Raw genomic sequence first — 7,500 nt, forward strand, 5'->3', positions numbered from 1 at the left:
ATGAAGAAGGAGAAAGAGAAGAGAAAGAGACAGAACAGTATTAGGAAAAGACATCTTAAACTTTTCAACATCACTTTCTTTATCAACAAATTATTCTTAATTATAACATATCAATTACCAGACAACATATCATATTCCTCATAATATTTCTTTTCAGCATAAAAGAATTTGCAATATTTTCCTGGTAGATGCAAGATAAGAAACAGAAAGATGTTCCTAAGATTTTAAAATGAACAAAAAATGTATTACCATTTTGACATACATAGAAACATATACTGAATGATATTAATACGCATTGGATCCATACAAATGAATAAATAAACGCATGAATAATCTAATACATAAATAAATATATAGATCAAATAAACGATTAGATAAATGAATAGACAAATACACACCTATACATACAGACATACGTATAACAAGGACGTGCACACATACCCTCACGCATATAAATATTGACAGGACTTACCGCGGCAGAAGCGACGGAAGACAGACAAACTCGTCGCCACCAACAGGCAAATGGCCCTGGCACTCCCCGATTCCCAACCACTTTCCTGACACTTGGCACTCCTCCTCAAGGAACACACACACGGGCCTCGAGGAGTGGGATTCGACGGTTCCTCAGCGTCGAGGAGGACCCGAAGAAGGCGCTACAGGTGGGAGGGGGGTGTCACTCACTCTCGAAGGGGGTTGGGGGGTGTTGGGGTGGGGTTGGGGTCGATTTGGTGGGGTTGGGGGTAAGGGGGTTGAGGGGGAGGTTGACACAGCGAAGTATGTATCTCGGTTGTCTATTTAAAAAGCACTTCCCTTGAGACGGCGCGTCGGCAATGGATTGAGAATATAAATATATTTTGTTTTATTATTATTTCCTTAATTTTCTTTTTTCTTTTTTTTTTCAGGGTATTTAAAACAGAGGTTTGTTTAGCTTGTTCTCTCTTAGCTTGGAGAGAGGTTGGCGGATCAGCATCTCTGACAGACGAGCGGAGATGGAGATGAAGACGATGCTCACGGGCGAAGGATGCTGGAGATGGCGGTGATAAGAGGAGAAAGAAGGATGGAGGGGAATGGGAGAGAGTGGAATAAAAGGGGAGAAATGAGAGAATGGAGGGATGGAAGGGAATAAACCGGGTCTACAGAGAGGGAGGAAGGGAGGAGTGAGGGCCTAGCGCATAGGCCTATGGAGGGAAAAGTGGGATATTTGGGGTAAACAGGTAACACAGGTAGACGCAGAGAATTAGCGGACAGGGGATGAACTTGTACTTTTGTAACTCGCAGCTCCATACACGCGATAGGTAACGATAGATAGTGCGATAGATGCAGGCTCAGGTATTTAAACAGACTTATGAAAGGAATTAGGGAAGAAAAAGAAAGTTATAAGAAAGAAAGAGAAGGACGGAGAGAAAAGAAAGGGAGAGAGATCGAAGCGGAGAAGCCAACAGAAAGACACCACGGGAGAGAAACCGTTCAGCGGGAGAGGGTCTCCTGAGGACCCGCTTGTAGGCCGAGGTTTTGGAGGTTAGGCCGAGAGGGAGGAATGGCTCGGGTGTTTGTGGCGGCGATCGCTGCGGCAGGATCGCCTCTATTTTTCCTCCTCGGCCTCGGCTATGGGGACGAGTAGGTCGCCAGCACTCGGCTCCCGACGTCGGCCTCGTTCTATTTGCGAACCGCTACGTATTTCTCGTAGGCGCGTCAATGGGACGTATTCATCACCGATACTTTGTTCGTATTACTCGCACTGGGAAAGCACTGCACGTGGGCACTGACTCGTTCGCTAGCACAGGGACGGCACTCGCTCCGTTCCGTTCTCACATATTCCGCAAGGGCGCAAGAGTACGGGGGTCCCGGCATCAGCATCACACAACACAAGGGAGATGAGGCAGCCTCTCCCGCGCCTCCTCGTCACATGACAGTTCACCTTCTTGTAAGACAAATGGGGAGAAGTCGACACGTCGTTCGGTGGGACACTCATCTCCGACGCCCTCGCAGCCTCCGCCGAGCAATGGCTCAATCACCCACTCGATAGGATGATGCTGAGCGCCGGTCGACATCACTAATTGAGACGTCGACACCGCGGACTTCACTACCCAATCTGCTTATGACCAATCCCAGGCCGCCGCCAGCATATCATCAGCATTATATAAACTCCATCTCTTGCGGCCTCTATGCTAGCGGACCACCCAGGAAGTGTCGGGAGCCGCCAGGGCGTAGCATGCACTCGCTCCCCGAGCTCACTATGCCTGCTTATCTGGCGTTTTCGAGGTAAATATCCAGTGGTGTCATGTGGAGGCGAGGCGGTGCAGGTCCCCGTGTGGTCGCTGGTTGGGTACTGACGAGGGCAACCAACACAAAGCCGTGCTCAGGTCGAGGAGTGGGACTGTCAGGGCCCGGGACCACACACACGCGGCGGCCCAGACCAGCCTCGCTCCGACACCAACGCTATTTCCCGCAATCGCCGCCCCTCGCCCACCCCGGTGCGTCCGCCCGCTCTCACCTTTCGCCTCGATCCTGCCGCCCCTACGCCCTCCTGCGGGGTCACACTCGGTCACAGGCACGCTCTCATGCCCCTCTTGCAGGGGCGCGAGGCTGCGACGTGCCCAGAGACGTGCGTGTGGGCCAAGACGAGCGCGGGCCTGACGAAACTTAATGGAGCGATCGCGCAGCCTTGAGAGACTCCTCGTAGACTGCGCTAACCATCCCGACCTCGGCCCAGGGACCACCGTACAGAGCGACCACCCCTAGTCCTGGGGGCCTCGGTCGCTATAAGCAGGTATTTTCTTAATTCTCTGTCTTGAGGAAGCAGGTGTCCCGGAGGCTGGGAGAAGGATGTGGGGAGATAATAACGGGGGAGGAACCCGAGTGTGGAGTTCCTCGCCCCATTGGCTCATCTTGACCAGCCACCGTGAGACGAGAAAAACACCCGTGACGTCACACGTATTTTGAGCAAATGAAATTATCAGGTGCATAACGTGTAACCAATGAGAGAGCTCGTTACACGGCGGTTAGGCGGCGACGGCGTGGACGAGCGAGCCGCGATAGAGATATTACCTGCGGCCGCGCCTCCTGCCCGGACCTCATTATCGGCCGATTTCATTCTTTCCTGTCACACTCGCTTACGCCGCCCGCCGTCGCCTCTATCGACGCATCGACACGTGTTTCGCTCGATGTCGCCCTCCGTCAGGGCCTGCGCGCCCGACGAGGGTTCCGGGGGCGGGGGAGGGAGGGGGAGGTGGGTGGGGAGAGAGAGAGAGGGTGGTAAGGGGGAGAGGGAGGGAGGTGGGTGGGGAGACAAGGGGGAGAGGGAGGGAGAGGTAGGGGGATAGAGAGGGAGGTGGGTGGGGAGAGAGAGAGGGGGTGGTAAGGGGGAGAGGGAGGGAGGGAGGTAAGTAGGGGAGCAGGGTGAGAGAGAGAGAGGAGGGAGGACAAGGGGGAGAGGGAGGAGGGGACGCAAAGGGGAGAGGGAGGCAGGTTGGGGAGAGAAGGAAGCAAGTAGGGGGGTAGAGGGGAGACGAGTGGGGGGAGTGGGATGAGGAAAAGGGGTGGGGAAAAGATCGGGAGGAATGGGTAGGAGGAAAAAGGGTGGGGAAAAGAGCGAGGGGGAATGGGTAGGAAGATAGTGTGAGGAAAAGAGAGTGGGGGAAAGGGTGGAATATTGGCGGAGTGGGGAGAAGGGTGGGGATTCGGCGGGGGGAAGAAATGGGGAGAAAAGAGGACGAGATGGTTCATCAACAGCGGCAACAACAGGTGTTTCTTCACCTGTGGTACTGCTACGGGACGCGATGGTACCCCCACCCCACCCCACCCCTCGCTCGAAATTCCGCTTCCATCTCCCCAACGGCCCCTTTACAATTCCCCCCACCCCCACCCCCACCCCCGCCTCAAAATTCCGCTTCCATCTCCCCAACGGCCCCTTCACCCCCACCCCCCCCCCCACCCCCGCTCAAAATTCCGCTTCCATCTCCCCAACGGCCCCTCCACCTGTCTCAAAATCATCCCAAATATCCACCCGCATCAACAGGTGTTTTGCAGGAGTGATGACGGATCTACAGGTGTGCACGATCCACGTCCTTCGCTCAATTAACGTGATATTCGATCCCCTTTTGAAGGCTTTATAAAGGGTCTTACGCCGTTCTCCTTACAGTGAATGGTCTTGGAGCTTCATAAAGTTATTAATGAATATCCCAAAAATATAGGACTACGAATGAAGAAGAAAATAAACAGAGAAACATATAAACAGACAGACAGATAAATACATAAAATAAACAAGCACACAAATAAACAAAAAGACAGACAAATAAATAAGCCCAAACAAAAACAACAACACAAGAACCATCACACACACGCACACACACACACACACACTCAGTCACTCACTCATCCACACACACACGCACACAAACACACACACACACACACACACACACACACACACAAACACATCAATCACACGCACGCATTTTGACACCACCAAAACACTCCACCTTAGACCGAAAATCCACCTAAATACCCGGACGTAAAACTGATTACGACTTGCCTCCCCCACCCCCCACTCCCCCTTCCGACATCGGCCCCGACTTAGACCGAATTGAAGTCGGCGCGATTGACAAGTGTGTCCCGACGAGCAGCCATCGACTTGACAGCTGGGACGACGTTGCATCGACAGCCTTGCCATTGCTATCAACTCGCATCTCCGACGGCGCTGTCTCGGGTGGACGGAGAGGAGAGAGGAGATGAAGAGAGAGGAGAGGGAGAGAGAGAGGGGGGGGGAGAAAAAGAGAGAGAGAGGGGGGGAGTGGAGAAAAAGAGAGGGAGGGTGAAGGGAGAGAGGAGGAGGAGGAGAGGAGGAAGGGTGGAGAGGAGGGAGAGAGAGGTGGGAGGAGGAGAGAGGGAGGAGGAAGAGAAAAGAGAGAGAGAGAGTGGGAGAGAAAGAGAGAGAGAGAGGAGAGAGAGGAGAGAGAGAGAGTGAGAGAGAGACTGAGAAAGAGAGAGAGAGAGAGAGAGAGAGAGAGAGAGAGAGAGAGAGAGAGAGAGAGAGAGAGAGAGAGAGAGAGAGGAGAGAATGTGAAAGAGAAAGAAAGAGAGAGAGAGAGAAAAAAAAGCTCCCCAAAGACAGAGTGTCATCACCCAGACCATCATCATCCAGAAAGACATTAACTCATTAACATAACAAGTACTACAACTACAACACATCATGCATTACCCCCCAACATCATAATCCCACCAGACATCAGACTACAACCCAGACATCAAGCACCATAAGCCTACAACACATTACACACAAGACCTTACAATTCCACAACCCAACCACAACCCCTTAAGACCTACAACCACATAAAAAAAAACAATGAGAAAGACGACGATAACGACCCTCGAGAACGACCATTAACCCTTCACTTCAACGAAAACTGTCGAGTGGTGACGAGACATGTCTATTTCGCAGCCAAGGGTTAATAACATCTCCGACTCACTTCATTTTCTTCCTCACTTCTTTTTTTTCTTCTCTGCAAGTTCAGTCATGCATAGATAGGGCGAAGAGAGAATTAGAATGAAATTGAGAATGAGAGAGGGAGAGAGAGGGAGAGAGGGAGAGAGGGGGAGAGGGAGAGAGGGGAGAGAGGGAGAGGAGGAGAGGAGGAGAGGGAGGGAGATAGAGAGAGAGAGAGGGAGGGAGGGGAGAGAAAGAGAGAGAGAGAAAGAGAGAAAGAAAGAGAGAGAACGAGAGAACGAGAGAGAGAGAGAGAGAGAGAGAGAGAGAGAGAGAGAGAGAGAGAGAGAGAAAGAGAGAGCAGAGAGAGGAACGAGAGACGAGAAAGAGAGAGAGAGAGAGAAAAAAAAAGAGAGAGAGACAGAGAGAGATCTCACAAGAAGAGAACAAGAAAGAAGCAAAAAGAAGAAACAAAGACGCTATTTTCTCTATTAGTCAAGTTATCGCGTTTATATAAAGTGGTTACTTCCGAATGACATGAAGAGGGGTAAGGAGAGGGGAGGGGGGAGGGGGAGGGGGAGGGGGAGGAGGAGGGAGGGGGAGGAGGAGGAGGAGGGAAGTGGATGGAGAGGAGGGGAGAGAGAGGAGAGGGAGGCGTGGGAGGAGGAGGGAGAGGGGAGGGAGGGGGGAGGGGAGGGGAGGGGAGAGAGAGAGGAGAGGGAGAGGAGGAGTGGGGAGAAGAGGAGAGGAGAGGGGAGGGGAGGGGAGGGGAAGAGAGGGGAGAAGAGAGGATGGAAGGAGAGGGGAAGGAAAGGGAGGGGAGAGGTGGGGAGTGGGAGGGTGATAGCAGGGGGTGAGAGAGGCTGGAGAAGGAGTTGGTTTAGGACGTATCTCGTGACAGGACTCCCCTCCCCCTCCCTTACCCCTCTCTTCCTTGCATGACAGTAATGTTGGGTGTAAGTCTTTCTCTTTTTCCCTTACTCCCTTTTTCTTATTTTCTCTCTCTCTCTCTCTCTTTCTCTCCACCTCCATCTCCGTATCTATTTCTATCTCTATCTCTATCTCTATATCTATATCTTTCTCCCTCTCCCTCCCAATCCCCCTCTCCCTCTTCTTCTCCCTTTCCCTCCCTCTCCCTCTCCTTCTCCCTTTCCTCCCAACCTCCCTTCCTCTCCCTCTCTCTCCTCCCCCCCCCCCCACAGCATCGCCATGTTCACAGTTGACGAAAGTATTAGTATTGGTACACCATCTTGAATGACACGGGCGTCACTTATCCAATAAAAGGTGCGGTGCCGGGTGAGCCTACTCGCCCTCTCCCCTCTCTTCTCCCTCTATCCCCTCTCTTCTCTCTCTATCTCCTCTTCTTCTCACTCGTCTCCGAATTTCTTTTCCTTCATCTCCATCCCTCTTTCTTTCTCCCTTTATCACCTCTCTTCTTTTCACTCTTCTCCGAATTTCTTCTCCATCTATCCCCTCTCTTCTCCCTCTATCCCCTCTTTTCCGAATTTCTTCTCTCTCTTCTTCGAATTTCTTCTCTCTCTCTTCCTTCTTATTCTCTCTCTTCTCCGAACATCTTCATCCCTCTCTTCTCCCTTTCTCTCTTCCATCTTTCTTCCTCCTCTCTCCATACTCCTCATTTCTCTTCTTCCTCCCTCCGTCTCTCACTTCTCCCACTCTCCCGCTATCCTGCTCTCTCTCTCTTTCCTCCTTTTCTTCTCTTTCTTCCTCTCCTCTCCCCCTTTTTCCCTCTTCCCATTCTCTTCTAACCCAACAATCACTCGTTTTGCTTCATTCATTTTCAACTACGTTAACATATTTCTTCTATTAGTGCTAATATTTCCTTATCTCTCTTCACCTATCTATCTGTCTTTACCTGTCTATCTGTCACTTAGGCTCCCTACTTCCCCTCTTTCTCTGCTTCGTCTCCTTATCTTTATCCATATTAGCTTATTATCCACATCTTCCACTTATCGCGTTCCACTTGACAAATTAGTCGTTAAGTTCATTAGTTCCTTTCCTGTCATCTTTATCTTTGTTTCTCCATCTTACATATTCTTCTCCCTCCGTTTGCATTC

General features: G+C 51.3%; 1 protein-coding gene across 7 annotated transcripts in view; it reads right to left on the minus strand.

Annotated features, from left to right (window-relative positions):
* The window catches only part of ci (cubitus interruptus), a 404,515-nt gene that overhangs the window by 119,092 nt on the left and 277,923 nt on the right, over positions 1–7,500 (minus strand). Inside the window, exon 1 of one of the 7 annotated variants that reach the window (XM_070124722.1) lies at positions 473–614. The exons of the other annotated variants lie outside the window; for them this stretch is intronic. The gene's annotated coding sequence lies outside the window, so the exon portion shown is untranslated. Of the gene's footprint in view, positions 1–472; positions 615–7,500 lie in introns of those variants that run through there. 7 annotated transcript variants of the gene reach the window in all.

Source organism: Penaeus vannamei, chromosome 8, assembly GCF_042767895.1.
Source record: "Penaeus vannamei isolate JL-2024 chromosome 8, ASM4276789v1, whole genome shotgun sequence".
Lineage (NCBI taxonomy): Eukaryota > Metazoa > Arthropoda > Malacostraca > Decapoda > Penaeidae > Penaeus > Penaeus vannamei.